The following is a 22,060-nucleotide window of genomic DNA, read 5'->3' on the forward strand; positions in this document are numbered from 1 at the left end:
GATGTGATGAAGGAGGTGATCCTGCCCGTCTACTCTGCTCTTGTGAGACTTGTGTGCAGTTCTGGTGTCCTCAACGTAAAAAGGACATGGAACTGTTGGAACAAGTCCAGAGGAGGGCCACGAGGATGATCAGGGGACTGGAGCACCTCCCATATGAAGACAGGCTGAGGAAGTTGGGGCTGTTCAGCCTGGAGAAGAGAAGGCTGCGTGGAGACCTCATAGCAGCCTTCCAGTATCTGAAGGGGGCCTGTAGGGATGCTGGGGAGGGACTCTTTGTCAGGGACTGTAGTGACAGGACAAGGGGTAACGGGTTAAAACTTAAACAGGGGAAGTTTAGATTGGATATAAGGAGGAAATTCTTTCCTGTTAGGGTGGTGAGGCACTGGAATGGGTTGCCCAGGGAGGTTGTGAGTGCTCCATCCCTGGCAGTGCTCAAGGCCAGGTTGGATGAAGCCTTGTGTGGGATGGTTTAGTGTGAGGTGTCCCTGCCCATGGCGGGGGGGTTGGAACTAGATGATCTTGAGGTCCTTTTGAAACCTAACTGTTCTATGATTCTATGAATGCCATAGTACACTGTCCATGAGGAAAAGCTACAGGATCATCTTCAGTGTGACACAGCCTGGATCTCAGATGCAGAGTATGCAAAAGCTCTGTCACATCTGAATAGGCTGGGAAAGAGCCTGCACTTAGCTCTAGGCACATTTGCTGAATTTCCCAAACTATGAAAGAACCAGAATAATAGCATTTTCCCCTAGAAAACTTCTTCAGCAACCAGAAAATAATACTATAAAAAAAAAAGGATTAAGAAAAGCTACACTCCTCAATAAGATGTGGAAGACACTTCAGTAATGTTTTCTCTCCTATCCGATAATATATTAATAATTATGTTCTCAACAGTTCCCAGATATCTATTGGCTGTGGCGGGCACCTAAAGTGCTTAAGGGATGCAGACAAAACCCCAAAGCAGGGACTCTCAGGAGTTTTTTCTTCAAATATACTACTGTGATCGGGCCAAGTCCTTACTTCTCCCCTGAACCTGGTATCTGGACTTACCCGTACTCTCGATTTAAGTTTTCCTGGTAGTGCAAGGCATTACTTCAGTATGAGCCTCGAGCTCAGCTCCCTGCTTGAGCTTGGCGGTCCCTAGGGCTTGGCCAGGATGTTCTCACCTATTCTCACTTTTCTTTTGACTGCTTTTCAGCCGCAATGGGTATGGTTCTCTGCTAGCACTTATTAACAGGAGCAGTTAATAGAAACGGTGCGATTACAGGTTTCCAGACCCCCATGAAGTGCTTTTTGACAGCAAGCTAAGAAAGTTGGTAATAACGCCACCAGTAAATCCCAGCCACAGATCCAACCTGCCTCAAAGCAAGCTGTGCCTAAACTCCTTATATGTGGCTGATCTGGTTTTCTTTATGATCTAGTTTTCCCACCTGTATGAGATATGGTAAGTATTTTCCTCCTTTTATTTTTTTTAGTCCCTTAATCCACGTGTTCGGAAATAGTTATTCTATTATCAAGTACTCAGGAAAATAAACAAGTTTTACTCTTTTTAGCATGCATTTCTTTTTAAGCTTAGTACATGTGTTAAATCATAAGCTAGAGCCAATAAACAACAGTTACAGAAAACTGGTATTTTGACACTAAATATTGTATTCTTTTCAATGAGATAATTGGACTACACTAAGTGGCAAATGCCACTTAATATGAGAAGATTTCAAAGCAGATTTGGCACTTTTGCTGTTAAGGGAAGACTTCTTCTTTCACAGACACTTCTGTACCCACTAGAGAGAAAAGAAAGTCTGTGTTTGCCTCAAACTGTTCAGGACAGACTGTCAAAATCCAAGAAGTTGAATGCAGGGCTTGTTTCACCTCTTTAATAATGCTAAGAAAAATGGCATGTAGAAGATTCCCCAGTTTCTGGTTCCAAACTTCTCCACAAGTGGGAGCAATTAGGACTGTAGTACCTGCCCATAGACAGAAGACAACATTTTGGACTCCCCCAGATCCCACTGAAGCTCAGCCAAGCTGTGCACTCCAGCCATGGGAGACCTGACACTGGGCTCCAGGCACAAATTGCAATGATTTTCAATAACTACTTCTTGTACTAGAATAATAGAATAATCAAATAATTTCCTATTTATTCCTTTTCTTTGGTTTGTTTTGTTCTCCATTGTAAGAGGGGCACTTGTTTTGTGTTCATGCATTACCTGACACAGCTGGAAAACATCCACAGAAGGAGATCACAAGTTTCATAACTGCAAGGCTCAAACAGCTAATAGCAAATAGACCTCCCCCTCCCTGTGTCTCATGGGTTAGCTTTTTCAAGGACCTGTGGGAGGAATGCAAATATGGACAAGATGATCGCTGCTCTTCAGAGGAACACTCTGTGTTTCAATACCCCTGAAAGCTGTCCCAAGACTCAGCAAGCACACACTGTGTGAAACGCAGCCCAGAGAAATGCTCACACATGTACAGCAGGAAAGTGCAATTGTAACGCAGGTGAGTGCTCTACCTGTACCAGCCTCATATACATAATTTGTCAAATTATACAGGATTTTCAGATCTGTGTTTCAGTCCAGAGACAAAACCCAGTGATGACCTGGGTTTAATTAAAATTCAAGAAGATAATGACTGATTTGATTTTTAGCTGTCTCTAACAGCAGGGAATTCACACTCACACTGTGTAAAGCAGCTTGATCAAATATTTACAGCTGTGTAAGACTGCTTGGCTAGTCTGTGCTAGCCTATGAAACATAACAGCTACAAAGTCATTACTCTCAGCAAAAGGAGAGAGGTGGATACTTGGCTTTCACAACTCCGGGAAACGTGACTCGCACAGAAGATCATCTGAGCAGCCACACAGCAACAGCCACCACAGCGAGCAGCATCAGAAAGCTGGGTGCATGGAATACCCAGCCAGACAACTTCACTCCAGTAGGAGCAAGCAAATGCTGCTCTGACTCTCAGGAGTTTGGCAGAATCCGTTGGAAAATACCTAGTAAAAGTATGTGTGACCCATTTCAGACCTCACTCAATTTCCAAACCGGGTGCTAACTACTGAGCCTAACCTACTTCAGCAGTCTGAGAAGCACTTTGTTATTTCAGTGCTATAATGAGGTGATTGGGTAAATGGATAAAAATAAAGTTATTTTTTATTATTTTATTATGACCATATGAATGTGTGAATCATGCCTGTGTGTTACCATCACTCTTTCCCGTGACCAGGTCTCAGTGGGCAGCTAACTTTCGTTTTGCACCCTTAGATATTTTGGGACATGAAGTTAAACTACAGCACAGATGCAGTTTTGCTAAGCTCCAAGTATTTCCTCTCATGTGAAACTTCACACATACGAGAAATGCTACTACTCAAAAGTATTACTGCAAGAACATGGTGATGTTAAAGGGAAGCTGTCCATTTCAAAACCAAGATATTACCTATTTGACTGGCAGTCACTGCATGTTTGCGATTCAGGAAGACATAATTACAGCTCAACTGCCTACAAAACTCTAGGAGAAAATAGAAAGATTTTCATCAACAAAACACTTGAAGCAAGGTACAGAACATTCAATCCTGTGAAGCACAAAATAGTGGAATTATCCTGGCAATTTCCATGCAATCTCAAAGTCAGTGCTTTCAAGCATGGAATAATTCCACATAAGGATCCCTGATGAAACAAGATCATAAATCCTTCCCGAACAGTATTTTTCAGTACATGTGCTTGGCTTCAAATACTTCTCTTACAGGAAAGACACACAGAGACAGAAGCAGCACAGGACCCAACCCACGAAGCACAGTCCAAAAGAGCGTTTTGCTGTGTAGGCCCCCATTTACATGCTCCTACTAGTTTGAAATGGGTATTCAAATGGGTATGTCAAAGTAAAAACTAAAAGGAAAAAGAGAAACAGCAGGGCAGGTAGCAATTGTTCCCCAGGGTAGCAAATAGCCTGGTCTGCTTGATTGAAAAAAAAGGTAAATCAGAGCCAATAATACCTTAATAGGAAAACCTATCTAACTTAGCTTGTGGAGAGAAATATGTTAACCTGCAAGTAAATAAATGTGTAGGCTGTTTGCTATATAAATATCTTTGTTTCTTTTGCTGCCTGTGCTGTAAACGTAAAACAAAATCTACTTTCCAAACAGATTAAAAAGGGTGGATGTGGAGCTGGTGAGTGCATCTGGGCCCTGGACAAAGTGGAAAACAGTGAGATGCTGTCACAGCACAGCTAGCTCCAAAAACACCCAGGTGCATAAAGAGGATATCTGGAAGGATGAGAAAGAATCAAGGGCTCATGTGGTCCACAATGGGACTAGGGCTGTTTGACCAGGGGAACTGGATAGGCGCTGCTCCTCTCTGAAAGGCTCTGCCAAAGAGATGACACTTCATCTGCAATGCGTGTTCAGAGTGGGATCCTTCCTGGCCTTCCGTGACTTCTGGCTCTTAAATGAGCACAGACTGGTAAATCAGCTATCAGCATAATTAGGCGCTGTCAGCACAATACCACTCTAGGACATTCAAACCTGGGAAGTCTTGCAGCCAAAAAAAGATAGTTCTGCAAGGGCGATGCTGGAGGTCTCAGCGTAGTCTGTTGTTACCCTCCAGGCTGAAGCCATGGTGTTTGCCTAGAAGTGTGAAGGAGAAGGATTTCCAGTGGTAACAACCGAGTGGCAATAATGGGGACTATTATTTAAAAGCTAGCCATTTCCTAGCTTTTAAATCATTGCTGGTGAGCTTCTGTTACTGTACCACCATGTCTTTCTGAGACTACTGCAGAAATTGAACGATGGCTCTACCATGGATGGAGATGCTACCAAAACCTCCTTTTTTAGGTTCCCAGATGGACCCCTGGAAGGATATGGGTGACCCTCACAGGCCATTTTCTTATGAGCTGCTGAAACAGACCTAAATCTTCATTTGCCTGCTCCTGGTGGAGATGTCCCTTTGTGTCTTCCTGCAAGAGTGGGACTGGGCAGGGAAAGGCTGCACTCCATGGTCCATTTGGGAAGTGCCAAGCAATGGGCTTATGGGTGACAGATAAGGAAACTTTGGCAGTGGGGAGTTGTGTCCAGAGCAGAGACAGAAGTGGACATGTGCCCTGGCCCCAGCAGTGGGGTGAGGAGGAGCTTTCCCTGCAGGTCTAGGGACAGCAGGCAGTCTCTGCGCAGCCCACGAAGCTGACAGCTGGGTGAAAGGATCCAGGCAGCAAAGGCAACAGAGGAGTAACTGGCATTCAGAAGCTCCAGGCAGCAGCCACAGCCTTGGTGACTGCCTTGTGTAAACCTAAGTCTTGTCTAAGCCTAAGCCTTGTCTTTAAGGGGGTAGCCTTAATTTCAGCGTTTTGGCTCCTTGTTCCTATTCTGATTTGATGGAACGGAGATGAAAAGGGTAGTTCTGTGTGAGCAGGGGAGTCGCATGTTGGGGCTGATCAGTGTGCTTCTCAGATTTCCAAATAATTCACACCCACAAACAGTTCTGCCCAACCTGACTTTGCTGCCTATGGCACTAAGGAAAATATATCCCTTTGTAGAAGGAGCCACTTGCTAGAAAAGCACTTGTGCAAAGTCCTGCCCGAGGCCAGGATGCCTTGCAACACCCTGTGATTCTTTTGAAGGTATCTCCTTGCAGTAGTACAGCCACTACTGTGAATGTGACCGAGCCTTAGAAACTTTCCTAGTGGGAAGTTTCCCAGCATTCCAGTACTGTGGTTGCACTGCAGCTCGAGCCATGCTGGCTGCACAGGGATAACTCCCTTCTAAGGAGCACACTTTTATAGATCTTCAGGCTAGAAGCATGTTCTGCTTCACTTCACTTTTCAGGGTAAAGAACCCAGTTAATCTCCTTCAGACAATACTTTCAAACCCTTCCCTGCACTCTCACCAGGCAGCTGACACTGAATGGACACATCCTGTGTGGCAGAGTCCTCCAGCCAAGACCTCACCAATGCTGAACTGCAGGACCAAGTCCCTCCATGTGTTTTGTAGGGTGCAGTCCTCCTTGTGCAGCCCTGTGAGCACAGCACTGCCTTTTTTTCCTGCAGAAGTGCTACCAGGGAAGCTGCTTCCCATCCTGTATTTGTGCAACAGATTATTCTCAGCTCGGCATGATGCTTCCTACCTGGCCTTCCTGAACCCACTTGTGCAGATCACATCTTCATTTCACCTCAGTTGTATTGAAATTCTGACCTCACGTGCACCTCCTGAATTTCTCACCACAATGCCCTCCACAGACCCCATATTTATTACTGCCAGGACAGTCAAGAGCACCAAATTAGCTATGTAAAAAGGTTCACAAGGGGTAATCTGCCAGATGTTTGCACAAGTAAGTCCTTGGGTAGCTGGTGAACTTTACACAGGTCAAAGCTGTTGAATTTATGAGGGCTGCTCATGAACAGTCATATTTACATGCTTGAGTGTGTGAAGAATAGATGCTGGCCTTTTTAATATACTGGTCACCTTATTAGGGAGAATCATAATGATATTTTCAGTCAAGTTGTCCTAGGGATTAGTTTGACAGACTTAATGTAATTAGATGGAGATGAGTGTGGCCCAAGTGACCATTTTCTTTACCATGGTGTTTTCCCAGTGTTTGTCTAATGACTGTTTAAGTAGATCTGAACTGATTTAAGGCTTTTCTCACTCTTTGCTTGGAGATATTTTTCTCCCTTTTTAATATCAAAGGGTACTCTGTGTTCCAGAAGAGATCTTCACATCTTAAACATATCACTCTTATAGGGAGGCTATGCTAAATCCAAACCCCTCAAGTCAGGAGAGGTGCTACTGCCAGGTTCCCCTTCTACATACTTGTGCGATTGCCAGCAAGGGGCAAGTGGATTTCAGTAGAAATACCAGAATCAGAGAAACATGAGACTTAAAGCTGGTATCCACTACCTTTAGGTGGCCACTTGGTGAAGCTGGTGGGTTTTAAAGGAAAAGGAAAAGAACAGCAAAGCTTCAAAGCACATCATCAATAGGCTAAAGCTCAGAGGTGCTAAACCAACACTATCTCTGCTTGAATGCTCCTGAAGCTGCTATTTAACACAAGTGAAAGTGCATCTTGATGTTTCTTGGAAGTCTTAAAACAGGCATGTTCATCTGCTTCCTGAAAAGGAAGGGAAGACACCCGAGGATACAGATGATTTCAGTACGCAAAGGACTTTGCCAGCAGAGGAAAACCAGGGAACAGTTAAGTACAATTTTCTCTAATTTCATGGGAATCAAAGAGTACCTTGCAGAAAAATCAAGCTATTTAGAAATAAATGCCACTCTTTGAACATCTTAATGTTATCATGTTCTCTTTTTTTTAATGCTGGAAAGTGCTCTGGTTCCATCTATGGTTTTGGGGCTTGTGAATGAATTGCAGATCATAGTTTTACCAAATAAGAGGTTCTGTGTTTGGTTGTCTTTTTAAAAAGGACAGATCATGCAAGAGCTGCACTCCTGAGTCCCAAAGTTTGAAATGACTGGAATGCAAGGACAGTCTGAAACCAGCCCATAGTCACGGAGGGCTCCTAGCTCTTAGGAGGGTGTGAGCTGCATTTCAAGACAAAGTCAAGAACACTCGCTCCATACCTACCTACAGACCTCATAAAAACCACAGGAAACACCAACAGCACTGGTGATTTTCCTAATTTTCTGTGCAGGGGGGCTGGCAATGCTGATCAGGCCATGATTTTCCTAGTTCAGTCCATCCTGAACTTTCAAGAGCACAATTCATACAACTGGATGCTTCTCAGAGCAGTACTTAAGCCCTGGTTTGGGAAAGCACAGAAGCACATCTGCCTTCAGCCTTGTCTTCAGCTGCTGAGCAATTCCACTGAAGCTCATAGCACCTAAACCCTCACTTGAATCCAACAAGCACTTTGCTGGGTTGAAGCCGTACTTCCGTATTTCCCTATGGGAAAGTAGAGCACTTCTTGCATCGCTGGAGTTGCAGATTTGGTGAGCAGGGTTTAACTTAGAAGCCCAGTTTTTTGACTGCATGATAGCACATCAATTCCAGCTTTGTTCCTCTGAAACTGAAAATTTCAGGAACTTTTCAACAAGGTTGCCAGCCACTAGGATGTATGTAAATGCAGATGAAACATCCTATGCTTTTGCTCATTATTGAGAGGCAGTGTGGACCCAAATCATGTACTTTGACTGTAAGGTTGGTTATAAAACAATAAAATGTAGTCCTGCTCTCTACCCACCATCTCTGTCTCCACACACATATATATTGAAGGAATCCCCAAACTATGGCCAATGAAGGGTCTCTATTCCACCAGATGCACGTTTCGGAACATAGCGACTACCAGGTAGATGGACAGCCCAACAGCTGTATGTCATGCCCCCAGAGGTCCAGTCCTGAAGTGAGAAGCAAATCTACCTTGTACAGTGCCTGGAGTAACTATTTTCACACCCCGTGCATCATTTCATCACTAAGCCCCGTCCAGCTGGGGGAAAGCAGAAGGCAGAAACCTCACTGGGAAAAAGGCTGAGGTACTTTACAGACGACTCTCCACAGCGGGGATGTCCCAACAGCCGGGAAGAGCCCCTTGCTGACCGGGACCCCCATAAGCCGCGCTCGGAGGGATGCCCGCCGGCAGCCGAGCTTCCCATCACCACCGCAACCCGCGCCGGGAGCCCCGCAGCCCGCAAGAGCCCCTCCGGGAGCCGACGGGAACCGCCTCAAGCTCACGGAGGAAACTCATGAGTAACTACAACGGCGGCAACCTGCTGCCTGCCTGCCTATCCGGGAGCGGGTTTCCCCCTTACAGCTCACCCCTTCGGGGCAGCAGCGGGGGATGCCAGCCAAGGTAGCCGCCGCCACCGCCGCCCCCCGGGGACACCCGCACCGCCCTGCTCTCCTTCCGCCGCCCCGGGCACACTCACCTGCGCTCCGGCCGCAGGGTCTCCCGCTGCCCCCCGGGCGGGGGTCGCTGCCCCGGTGGCGGGGGGAAGCCGGGCAGAGCCCCGCCACCTCCCCACAGAGCGGCACCGGGAAGTGCCGCGCTGCCCCCCGGCAGTGGGATTTATCGGCGGCAGCGGGGCGGGGAGGGAAGAACACGACACGCACCGCGCTGAGCCGCTGCGGGGCGCGCCGCGCCTGCGGGCAGCGCTGCTGCCTTCCCTCCCCCTGCGCGGGGGGAGCCGGGCGGGACCGCACCGCCCCGCACCGCACCGGGCCGGACCGGGGGAGGTTGCACCAGCCCTGCCCCGCCACCGGGCACCGGGTGCGGGGCCCCGTCCAGCCGCTGCAGGTGCTGAAGCGCGACACTCGCCTCTCCGCGCCGGGATGTGCGTGGGGCTGTACCCGTGCGGCAGGGGCTGTCCTCCCGGGGGGCGGCCCTGCGTGGGGCTGGGTCACCCCGGCCCCTGGTGAAGCTCGGGTCGGCGAGGGCTGGTACCTGCTGGGCTCGGCTTCCGGGACTCTGGGAGCCGGGTGGACTCGCTCGGGGCTTGCTCTCTCCTCGCAGCGCGTCTCCAAGCAGCCGGTGCTGGAGGGGAGCTCCCGATCAGGCGGCTCTGTAGGGAGAGCCATGAGGGGCTGCGAGCTTGTGATGTGGTTGTAAGGCTGCATCCACGCTGGATGAAAACGTGGGTGAAAGGCACTCTGTTATGCATTGTATATTCTGTACAGAGTGGTATACACCCTAAGAAAGTGTCATACGGCGAGCTTAGATGCCAATGCCTCAAAATCGAGTGGCTTTTCCCTCTGAGAATGACATGATTTGTACTAGTAATGCCCATTTTGTCAAATTCAATTTTGATGCTATATTTTCTGCCAAAATAGGTAGGATGGAAGCTTCCCCACATATCAAACAATGTGGATAGAAATGCAACAGGAGAGTCTTAGAAGGTTTCTGCCTTTCTAGGGAAGGATGGGTGCATGGGATGCAAGAAAAATGTGAAGAATGGAAGTAAAAGAACCTCTGCTTTGTCTAAGGGAGTTGTTCCTAATCAGAAATCATGTTATTTTGCACAGATTTAAAAGCTTTTGGAGCTTCTGTGGGGCGTTGCTGGTTAAAAAAATCACTTCACTGAGACTCCTGCTTTACCAAAGAAACGGAGAAAAGAAAGATCTTCTGTCCTGATGCCTTCTGGTGATATATATCCGATCCTCCCCTAACTTACTGCAGCTACAGGTAAAACAAACTTCCAGGAGCAAGAGGTGACTGTGTCAATCACATGTACATGGAGAGTCCTTCATCCCAGGCACCTGGCAACAGAAATACACATATGAAAAAGGAAAGCCGTATTATGCAAATATGAAGCGTGGAAGGAAGGATTTAAACTGAGACAATAGGCTCTTAATGAAAGGCACAAACATCAGTCACTCCCCGCTGAATGAGTACATGCTGATTGGAAGCTGGGTGGAGTGACAGCCCAGAGAGCTTCACGTTGTCAATTAAATCCCATTATTCTTAAGATTTTTTTAGATAATTAAATTAATTTCACATGACTGTGAAAGGAGCTGAAATGACGCCAAAATCTGTTCTCTTGATGGGCTACAGGGGCAGGATTAGTCAGTAATTCTGGCAGCAGGCTGGTGCTCAAGAGAGCTGGGTTTAGGGTTTTGTGTCTTATCTGCCCAGCTCTGAGTGGTCATAAAAGGACTCCTCATTCCCAAAGTGGTGCTGGGGACAAGTACTCAGCTTTTATGGTAGGGAGGATCCCCATAGCTGGACCATCTCTTACAGTATCCCAGCAATGCTCCTCAGACCTGGGCTTGCTTGTAGATGGATGATGCATGTTGAGTTGCTTCCTTTGAGACAGTCACATATGTCTTGCCATGAAAAGGAAGATGCCTTTCAGACAAGATCTCATGTGCGTCTGGGCATGAGTGCACGCATTCTCTCAGTCTGCCACCCTTCCATTGCAGCAGAACTGCAGATGCAAGAGGGAAGGCAATGTGAGGTGATCTGGTTGTGGACTTATCACAGCCTCCCTTACTTTGGTTCTGGATCATTCAGCTAGAGCTGGCCATACTGAGCCATGCTGTTTTGGGCAGGAAAAATCCAGCAGAGGATTGTTGTCTGATTGTTATCTGCACACATTTCTTCTTCTCTCTCCTTAATGAATTGCCCTTCTCCTTTCCCAATCCCCTCTTTGCATTCAGCTTGCTGCTTCCTTCCTAGGAAGTCATTGGATATATCACCAGGTACATCTCTGCAGAGACAGAAGAAGCCAGGGTGGCTGTCAACAGCGCGCTCTGTAACACCCTCCCTCTGTCTGCAGGGCTGCCTGCTCAAATGCTAATGCACTGCATGTGGGATTCATCTGCCTTTAGCTTTTGACATTATAAGTTAATAATCTGAGTGCAAGCTCATCACCTAAGGCTCTCTGTGTAGTTGATGGAGAGAAATAGACACCTCCAGAAGGCAACTCATCTCATCCATCTTAGGCATCTATGTGAAGATGAAATGAATTGTCCTTTGAGGTGCCCATTTCTCTCCACTGAGTCTGAAGGGAGCCCAGGGTGACCTGCTCAGATGATGCTGATTAATGCTTAGATATGTACAGCAGGGTGAAATGAATCTCGCTTCAGTAATTCTGGTAGTCATGACCTCATGGAGATTGAAAACCTCTCAAGACTTTTCTGCATATCCTATAAAACCTAACTGGGGGCAAATCTGAGCTGCTTTGCCATTTTCTGGCAGATAATAGCAGTGCTGATCAGTCAGGTTAATCCCAGTGCAGCAGGATGATGCTAATCTAGGAAGGGACAAGGAAATGTTCAAGCAAGTTCCAGAGGTACTATTTCGCTACAGCCTGCTCCCACCCACCTACCCATCTCTTCGCTGTGGCTGGGTGCTCAGAAACAGGTGACTCCAGATCTGTTCTTATTTGCACCAAAACAGGTTCTTCTTCAACATCAGAGTCAATGTCCAGCTGGAGACCAGTAACGAGTGGTGTCCCTCAGGGATCGGTGTTGGGACCAGTATTGTTCAACATTGTCAGTGACATGGACAGTGGGATTGAGTGTGCCCTCAGCAAGTGTGCCAGTGACACCAAGCTGTGTGGTCCGGTTGATACGCTGGAGGGAAGGGATGCCATCCAGAGGGACCTTGACACACTTGTGAGGTGGGCTGATGCCAACCTTATGAAGTTTAACCGTGAGAAGTGCAAGGTCCTACACCTGGGTCGGAGCAATCCCAGGTACAGCTACAGACTGGGCAAAGAAGAGATTCAGAGCAGCCCTGTGGAGAAGGACTTGGGGGTGCTGGTCGATGAAAAACTGAACAAGAGCTGGCTTCAGTGTGCACTTGCAGCTCAGAAAGCCAACCGTATCCTGGGCTGCATCTAAAGGAGTGTGACCAGCAGGTCAAAGGAGGTGATCCTGCCCCTCTACTCTGCTTCCGTGTGACCTCACCTGGAGTATTGTGTGCAGTTCTGGTGTCCTCAACATAAAAAGGACATGGAACTGTTGGAACAAGTCCAGAGGAGGGCCACAAGGATGATCAGGGGACTGGAGCACCTCCCGTATGAAGACAGGCTGAGGAAGTTGGGGCTGTTCAGCCTGGAGAAGAGAAGGCTGCGTGGAGACCTCGTAGCAGCCTTCCAGTATCTGAAGGGGACCCATAGGGATGCTGGGGAGGGACTCTTCGTTAGGACAAGGGGTAGCAGGTTCAAACTTAAACAGGGGAAGTTTAGGTTGGATATAAGGAAAAAGTTCTTTCCTGTTATGGTGGTGAGGCACTGGAATTGGTTGCCCAGGGAAGCTGTGGATGCTCCATCACTGGAGGTGTTCAAGGCCAGATTGGAGAGATGGAGATGGACAGAGCCTTGGGTGACATGTTTTAGTGTGAGGTGTCCCTGCCCATGGCAGGGGGGTTGGAACTGGATGATTTTAGGGTCCTTTCCAACCCTAACTATTCTATGATTCAAAACCCATTTTAAGGGCTCTTGCAGCTCTCTCTAAAGCACCTTGTGCTGGCTGTGATGAGATGCTGTAGGAGGTACTCACCAGACTCCCTTCTCTAGAAACTGCCCCTTTCCTGAGCTCTGGATGCCACCCTGTTATGTTCCTAAGGAGGTAATAATTTTGCCTTTTATGAAAAAGTGATCTATTGTGCTGTCAATATCCAGTAATGTACTGTATGGCAATTGCTCCTCATAGGCAACTCAGCAAAACAGCATCTTCATTTTACTTGGACTAACTTCTGCAGTTAAGAGTTGACAGATGATACCAAAAATGCCAGTGTAAATACTGTGTACTTTTATGTTTTAGCTTCTCAGAAATACTCTCAGGCTTATGTTTTCCATGGGTGGTCCCTGGCCATAACTAGTTCTAGGACTGTGAAGTATAAACGGTTGCTACTTCTGCAGGGAAAAGCAGAGCTGCCCTTTTAAAAATTGCTCTTCTAATGAAAGCTGCTGAAATTCAAAACTTGGCAGGATCTTATTCCTCAGCAAGTAGGAGGCAATTGGTCATTAGTTTGCTTTTGTTCTGTGTTTCTTCTTTATCCATGTGTCACTGCCTGCAGCCTCAGATGCCTCGAAGCTGTGGTGTGCTGCCCGGTGCTGTCAGTGCTGTCTTGCTTCAAATGGAGCAACCACAGTGTCAACTCAGCAGCAAAGGGCTGTCAGGGAGCATTGCCAGGAGGGCACAGCCCTCACATGCTCACATCTAGCAAACAAAGTGTTAATGCTTGTGGCACGGTACAGGCACAGCGCCTTCTGGCTGTGCTACGCTGGGTCAAAGCCTGTTTGTGACTTGTGTATTTGTACAGTGATCAAAATTATTATGTATTAGCTTATGTGTGTACCCTTCTCTGGGTGTTTTCTGTCCATGGCTACCGGTGACACTGGTAAATGCTTGTCAAATGTCACCCTTACTCCATCATTTACTCTTGGTTATTTTGGAGGTTCGTTTATCTTGTAGCATCTCCCCAACCTCAGTAGCTCATTCTTTTGCTAGCAGTTTATTTACTTATATGGGGCCTGCTTTGGTTAATGCTTTTGCAAAGTCTTAATATTATATATCCTTATCAATGCCCTACCAAAGCAGATATTAGTAAGTCTTTTGACTTGATTACAGCCAACCTGGTTGTACTGTGCTCTACAGCATACAAGCTTCAACTCCCCTGAATTTCACCTGCTGAGATGTGGTTTCTACAAGGTGTCTGTCACATCCTACCTCACCCCAGCTTTGATGGGGCAATTGTACTGTAGCGTGTCTTTGCCAGGCACTGTGCAGTGCTGGGTGACCGCTGTGGTCATTTCTCAGGGCAGTGGGCTCAGACTACATGAATTAACTGTTTGAAGATACTGCATATTGAATGCAGAAGTTGTGTTCACAAAGTTTAATCAGGGTTCAAGGTACAGTAGAGCTTTAGGGTCGAGCAGATCTGCAATATTCATTAACCCTCTAGGAAACTGAGTTTCCTAGGGACAGTGATTAAGTGTGCGTATTGGCTTGCTTGGAAATTGGGGAGCCCCCTTCATGCTGACCACCCATGTGCTGGAGAGTGCAGGCTCCTTTTGCGCACTTTGATGTGGGCATCCACTGGGGGCTTCGATGGTTTTCTAGAAGAGACTGTAAGTTGGTGAACATTATACATGTTTTCCTGGCATATATATTTGGAACAAAGATGTAAAAAATGTGTAAATACAGTTAAGGGGGTTCCAAACTCCACAGAAATGCGCTTGTAGTTCAAAAGCATACTCGTTATTTCTGCAGGAGCCTTTGTGGAACCCTTTCTGGGCTTGATAAAAGCCCCTAGTAATCAAACACACAACACAGAGTCCTCTTGACAGAGGACTATATACTTCTTATTTAGATGGCACCTGAAACTAATTCTTGAGTTGCTTTAACTTTAGTATTACTATGTTTTCAAATTTTGCCACAAATAACCAATGTAAGAAAATACAGCCTTAACTTAGCCAACATTTTTGTTGAAATAAAGTGAATTGAACAGCACACTTCTTACAAACTCTCTGCCTTAGGGTGACCCTCTGTTGCAGGAATGTTTAGTTCTCTTAAACTAAAAACAGTCAACGTTTAAACTCCAAGTTTTTAGAAATGCATTCAAATTTCATACCAAAATTATTCAATGACTTTGTACGTATGGGGAGGTTCTAGTACAGCAATCAGTACATCCGAGCAAACTCAGATATAGAGTCTCTGTGCTAAACCGGGAGTGTGCTGAAGTATGCAATTTAGTCCATATTGTACAGTGACTGTATGATTTTTTTCTGCTTTTATTTTTCTGTAATTTAGTGCTATTCTGACAAACCACAACGGATTGCTTCTAAATGACTTTCACATTGCTAGATAAGGAATAGACAAAACCATATTGTAAAACCTCGAAAGTTGCTGTCTTCTCAGCTTAATAAAAAACATCTGTGGAGACATTGAGCAAATAATTGTCTTCTGTTAAGATGTGAATTATGAACACATAGAAATTGCAGAAAGGAAATAATGTGGTTGAAGTGATGAAAAATAAAACCAGTTTCACACTGAGCACTCAAAGCAACACATCTGAAGTTATTTGTAGACAATAGATGCAATTGATAAAATCCTCCAGAATAAAGGCAGTTTGTAATTCTTTTTTTTGAAGAACACCCCCAAACTTTGACTCATCTTGGCTACATCCTGCAACAATTCTTCGTATTATATTTATCCCACCTACTGGGGTGTGCCTGTGATGACTGTAAATTTTATGACACAGCATGCACTGGTATTGCTGCTGTAACTTCAGCTGTTAGCTGGGGATGTTGTATAGCTCTTAGCCTGACTGCAGTGGGGATGGATCACTGATTTGGGATGTTGTTTCAAAACACTGCCATTGCCAATGTCAAATATTTAAGTGGCGATGTTGAACTGGGTGATAAATAGAGGTAGGGATGACATGATCCCTCAGTAGGGATATATCTGTGTTTGAAAGACAAAATGGAGATGACGCTCAATAGCTAGAATTTTGTTTCAGTCCGACATTTCATATAGTCACATTTACTGGATTAATTTTAAGTCTCTTCAGACACTTTTATAGCATGACTTTTAGTTGCCTCCCAAGCCAGCTGAAGTTGATAAGAAAACTTTCTCAGTCTAATGGGTGTTGGTGGATGACGCTCTTGGAGCAAGCTGTGCAGACAGCATCTCTGCTCAGACATCTTCTGTTCTATTCCTATCCTTTCTTTCACAAATGCTTAAGTAACATTCTGCATCACCCGGAACATAGTAAAAATGACAATGCCCGGTTAAGGGGCTCAGTAAACAGCAGGGTTTTATAACCAACAACCAAAGGTGTGTTAAGATCTAACAATACAGGGAAAATTACGGGCCAAGAAGGTATCCAGAGTTTTTGAAAACATGTTTTAGAACAATGGCTGCAAGCAAATAAACAACTAAATCCTTCATGTGCTTACAGCTATGGTTGGTCACATAAGTGATCTCACCATCACCGGATAAGGCAAGAAGCCACTTAAGCGTTGCAAGTCTGCTGCTCTTCCTGATGGCACTGTCTCATCCAGAGGAGCTGACACTTCTTGTCTGTAAACTTTCTGACATGACAGAGCTCAGCATAGGTATGGCACTGTTAGGAATAGTGCTTTTTGTGGGTCATGTGTTTCTCAAGTGGCACATGTGCTTTGCACAGTACTTGCAGTAGATGGTTGCCCGATTATCTGCATGGGCTACCAGGTGCATCCAGCTGCTGAGGGTGTTGTGCAGTCACATCACTGACAAGTTGACAGCTTTGCTTCCTTCTCATGGCCCCCATTTTGTCACTCCATTTTACTCATCGCTATGGCTTGGTAAACAGAGTGTGTATATGCAGGGCAATTCTAACTCTGATGCATCTCATACACATGCAGAAAGAGCAAATGGGCCACGAGTCCATCTCACTTGGAAAGGGGGCCATGTCCTGGAGCTGCAAAAGGATCTGAAGAGGGTTCTCTCAGGAATCTTAGATTTCTCAGAAAAATACTTTATGTTTTGCCGTATATGCTATTTATATGCCAAAAGCTTTTATATCCCTCCCTGGCAGTGTTAAAGGCTAGGTTGGACAAAGCCTTGGGTGGGATGGTTTAGTGTGAGGTGTCCCTGCCCATGGCAGGGGGGTTGGAACTTGATGATCTTAAGGTTCTTTCCAACCCTAACTATTCTAAGAATCGTGATTCTGTGATTCTATATGCCATTGCTGGGTCACACTGTCCACTTCTGTGTGCACTTCTAAGTATTCAATATGACACACAGATGAGTGATACAACCCAGTCATTCTTGTGGCAAGAGATGCTATGGGATCACAGAGGGAGAAGCGGGTTTATTTTTTTTTGTAACACTAGCACAGGCTCAAATCAAATGAGATGGCTTGGGCATTTCTGCATCTAATTCTAGGGATGTTGCACACCCTGTCACTGCCAAGCTGTGTTTCTTCATGTAGTCTGTATTCTTTTAGGCACATCTCTTTTGGCCTGTTGTTATTGAGAGGAAGCAGGTGGAGAATTCCCAGTGAGGGGAATAATATAGATGGAAATGAACTTGTCTGTGTGATCAGGCTAACCTGTTTTGAGAGAATTCAAGCACATTTCCTGAATGAGAAATTCCAGTCACCAGTATCTTCTACTTGATTTTCCATGTTTCTTCCATCTTCTGCATAATTTACTTGTCCCCCCCCAACACTTCCCTCTATCCCCAGTAGAAATCAATAATGAAAGCATTATTAGGCTCTCTGACAGTGTAGCTAGCAGTATCTGAAACTTACTGAACAGTGTCTGCTACTTTTTCATTTCTTACATTATTAGATCTGTTTATCCAGATCTTCTGGACTCCTGTGCTGGTCCACTCCTTCTGCAGCCTCCAACGTCGTTTCATTTCGGTTTAATTCATACACTTCTAGTGGATAAAAATAGCAGAGGTTCTGCCTACTGGCAGAAGGGCTGTCAGTAAAGGAAGATTTGTTCAGTGCCTTTTCCACAAAATGTTGCTCCATACATCCTTCAGGAAAAGCACTGATCAGGCAAAGGTGAGCCACGGACAGGAACCAAGGTGCTATTTAAAACCATACATATCCTCATTTGCATCTTATCCCTCCACAGGCTAAATGGAGGACTGACTCAGGCTGCTATGGTCCTGCAGCACATTTCCATAATGGATCTTGATGCACAACCTGACATTTCATTATTTTTAATAGTGCTATTGCTGGAAGGAGCTGCTGATGTGAGTGCACATTCCAGCAGCAGGCAAAAGAATTAATGTGGAATCACAGCAGCAAGTGCTGAAAGATATGTGGCTAAGAGAAAAGGCAGTGCTACTGGCAGGATACAGTACACAGAGTTAGATTCAAGTACACTGTATTTATAGGCACATACTTTCTGTTTCAGTAGTGGGCAGCTGCAGAAAGGAAGGAATAAACCTCTGCGGGACAGCCAGCAACTCACGGACTTTAGCACCTTCCTGACCAAGAAGAGGAAGGCTGCCCTGCGTGTTTGGTTTTGTGCCACAGCGCAGAGTTGCTCCTGATGTGCATTCTACTGCTGGCAATTTTTGAAAGTGAAGCTGTCTTTAATTTTTTTGAGCAACAATGTTTTTCTGGAACTAAGCAACCTCTTTTTTCCTTCCCACCCTCCGCTTTGCTGCCCTGCCCCAGCAGGTAGGCTCGATTCTCCTCCGTGGCAGAACTGCTTTGCCCCTCTCCGAGGATTGAAGGGTGCCACAGGGCTCCAGCTCAGTCCTGACTAGAGGACTGACTGAATAGCACAGGGGACGCTGCTGGGCACAATATGAAAAATCACTGGACATGACAAATACCACCTCAGGCACCTGGCAAAAGTCACCCAAAGCGCCCAAGGGATGCCTGGATTTTGCAGGTGATTGAGATGGGGTTATGTGAGAAATGGCTAAAATTCACAGGTATGTGGAAGGGGAGTGCTGGGGACCTTTTGGGAGCACAGCCTTGCAAGACACGCAGCACCTCAGTCATCACAGTAATTGCAAGTGAATCTGAGCTTGCCTTCAGTAACTACATCAGAAATACGACATTTGGTTATGGATATTGCAAAACTGAGACTGATGGGGAGGATGTAACTCAGGCGGGGTTGTCCATCCAAAAGAAGATGGAAGTCCTCCCCTGTTCTGGAAAACAGAGCTCATGCAGACATGACCCAGAGAGGGAGAGAGGTTCCTGGTGGAGAGCCAGGAAGCCCCTAACAGTAGCAGCTTGCAATGGATTTGTGACCCACATATGTGTGTCCCACTGTGGGACACCATAGGAAAGGGAGAAAATACTGAGCCATGGGAAGTATTTTATTCTAGCCAGGCATAAATGAAGTAATTTGCAGATCTCAGAAGCAGCACTTTAGAGCTACCCCTTGAGGCAACCCTTCCTTCCCTCCCTCCCTCTGATGCTCTCAAGGCACATTTCCCCTTGCTGCATGCATTGTTTAGCTGTGCATAATGCAGGAGCTGGCATGAAGGAAAGGTGTTCCAGTGACCACCACTGCTGAGCTCTCAGGGGCCTGCAGGAGCCACAGGAACCACAGGAGATAGAGCAGGTATCCCTTCAGAAAAGCATGTTAATTGTATCTCAAAGCTTCCTCATTCTTTGGGGAACTACAAAATGTCTTCACCTATGAAGGGGACTAAGCAGGTCAAATTCTGATATAGATATCAAGTTTGCGGTGGTGACTAACTAAATAGGGAAAATTTAGCAAGAAAAATCTATGAAATATAGTTTAAATACTTTCAATACTTTACATTTTCCTTTACCCTTTTCTTTGCATGCAGAGTGAGGCAGTGCCTTAGCAAACTCATAACTTGACTCTCTGCTGACACCACATACTGATTCCAATATTGAGCTTTTATAGAAACACGAAGAGTAATTGATTAAATTTGGATAAATATTTAAGAGGATTTTCTTAAACTCGCCTCCTGCTAGTGCCTTTCTCACATTCAGGTGATGGCTGAGGTAGCTGAGCAGAAATGCCAAAACCTCTGGAATGGGTTACATTATAGAATGTTCAATGTCCTGCTAGGAAATGAGGAATAGTTAATCAATCACACCAAACTCCCCTGAGGCAGGATGGAATGGGTCATATGTACAACCCAATGTATCTGTTGCAGGTAACCAAGGCATGAATAACAAACGGACTCTAATTTAGGAATATAGATAGAGAGATGCCTGATTTGATGCACCCAAGTCTAAACATTTTAGGCATCATTGTACTAAAAAAGCAGGCAATTTTGTGCAGTTGTCTGGGCTCATAATGAGCCGTGGCTAAATCCAGTTTCCAGTACGCAAGTCTCAGGGAAGGCTTAATGATGCCACAAATAGTACTACACAAAGCACAGTAACCAGCTACGTCCTTTTAAGTTGCAGCAGCATTTTTGAAGTAAAAAATTACTGTTTCTGTGCATTATTCAGCTTTTTATTATAGAAACACCACTTACAGTTATCTTAGCTTTGCATGATAGCTAAACCAAATTCACAGTCCTTATCTCTAATATCACCAGCTGTTTTGGAGGGATTTGTTAGCTGGGATCCAAGCAAGTACAGTACCTCTGCTCCCAGTATTATCTATGTCTTTTGGTTTGACAGTACTTAATCAAGAAGCACAAAAGCCCTGAGTGTGGTTTTTTTTACTGCTGGGACTGGCTGCCTTGCTGAAATACAGAGTACAGGTACAGAGCATTGCTTATTTGCTTCCCCCCTGTCCCTGCAGGGCCTGCATTCATGCATGTGGGCACAGGTTTGCCCAGAATGGTCCCAGAGGAGATGTCAGTTCAGCATTGGCCACTACCACACACTAGAGTATTTTCCATTAAAACCAACTTAGGGTTCAAATTCCCTGAGGATACAGACCAGACTTCCTATGTCCTGGGTGCTGGTGTAGAGCTAAATGACCCCCACCATCCCATCAGTCCCTTTCCCAAAGGGTGTCCTCTGGATGCCATATCCTGCGCAGAGGGCGGCAAGGCTGTCTCACTGGATGCTGCCTCATGGTGTCAGAGTCCAGAGAGGGAATGGACAACAGTGGCTGGGCCACAAAAGCACTGATAGTTTCTCAAATAACATACACCGCTCCTCATCTTCTCTGTTGCTGACAGAGGTATTAAAATCCCACATAAAAAACCTTCTCTTCTCCAACAGGGAGGAGCCGCCTTGGGAGTCCAGCTTCACCCTCCTCTAGAAAAGCAGTGAGCAAATTGCTCCTTACGTCATAGGCAAAGGTGTTTGCCACTGTGGCTGTGGTGCATCCAAAAGGGAGAGCTTAAAATGGAGTAAATCCGTGGATGAGAGCAAAGCAGAACATTTCAAGGAGCACTGTTGCAGAACAGAGGAAGAAACGACCGTGATTTTGCAGTTGACTTTGGCCACTCTGACATTAACTTCGTGCGCTCGGTCTTCAGATCCACCCACAGATGTTTCATTTTGCATGCCCCAAAAGGACATGCGGAAAAAAAAAAAGGACATCAGGAAAAGGAGACTCTCAAGGAGAAATATCAGAGGGAGAAGAAAGTTCTTAGGATGACATTTGCAGGCCAAGGAGAGGTCTGTGAAGGAAGTCTGTGGGTTCCTGCTCATCACAGTTAGCAAAAAAGGTAGAAATAATCCCCACACACAATGACTTTTTATTAGAGATTTGCAGCTCAGGCTTCATTTTCTTACCTGAATGTGCCAAAGTTCACTGCTTTCATACACCGTGTAAATGTGCAGCTGATGAGCAAGCAAGAGTTGCAGAGTCAATGTGGCTAGTTTTCTCGAGCATCACCAGCCAAGTTCTGAATCTCTTCAGCTTGTATGTGAGAGCATGTTTAAAATTGGATAATTTTTACCACATTCATTTCAGCTCTGTTGTTGTGGCACAAAGCATTCCTCAAAGAAACAAGAAACAAGCAAAAAAACCACTTAGCCAACAGCTTTTCCTTCTTGCCTTTTCAGCGATGATTGGTTGGAAAGACTGGCAGAAGGTGAACTGGGAGTGACTGTATTGCAGGGCGGTTTAGTGATCACAAGATATAAGTGGAACAGTAATTTGTTTAGAAATTATATTTAATGTAGAGGTCATAGCAGAGATCATATACTATGAGGGGAAAAAAAGAATTTACAAACAGATCATCATATCTGTGGCAATATA

At 45.6% G+C, this 22,060-nt stretch overlaps 1 long non-coding RNA gene across 1 annotated transcript; it reads right to left on the minus strand.

Annotated features, from left to right (window-relative positions):
* Nucleotides 1–2,247: 2,247 nt before the first annotated feature.
* LOC136014385 (uncharacterized) lies at nt 2,248–4,619 on the minus strand. Its single transcript, XR_010612673.1, has 3 exons — nt 4,523–4,619; nt 3,439–3,510; nt 2,248–2,332 (listed from the first exon to the last, which is right to left on the minus strand). It is a non-coding gene; the product is annotated as an uncharacterized LOC136014385 (long non-coding RNA).
* Between the last annotated feature and the right edge of the window lie 17,441 nt (nt 4,620–22,060).

The sequence above is a fragment of the Lathamus discolor genome, chromosome 5 (genome assembly GCF_037157495.1).
Source record: "Lathamus discolor isolate bLatDis1 chromosome 5, bLatDis1.hap1, whole genome shotgun sequence".
Lineage (NCBI taxonomy): Eukaryota > Metazoa > Chordata > Aves > Psittaciformes > Psittacidae > Lathamus > Lathamus discolor.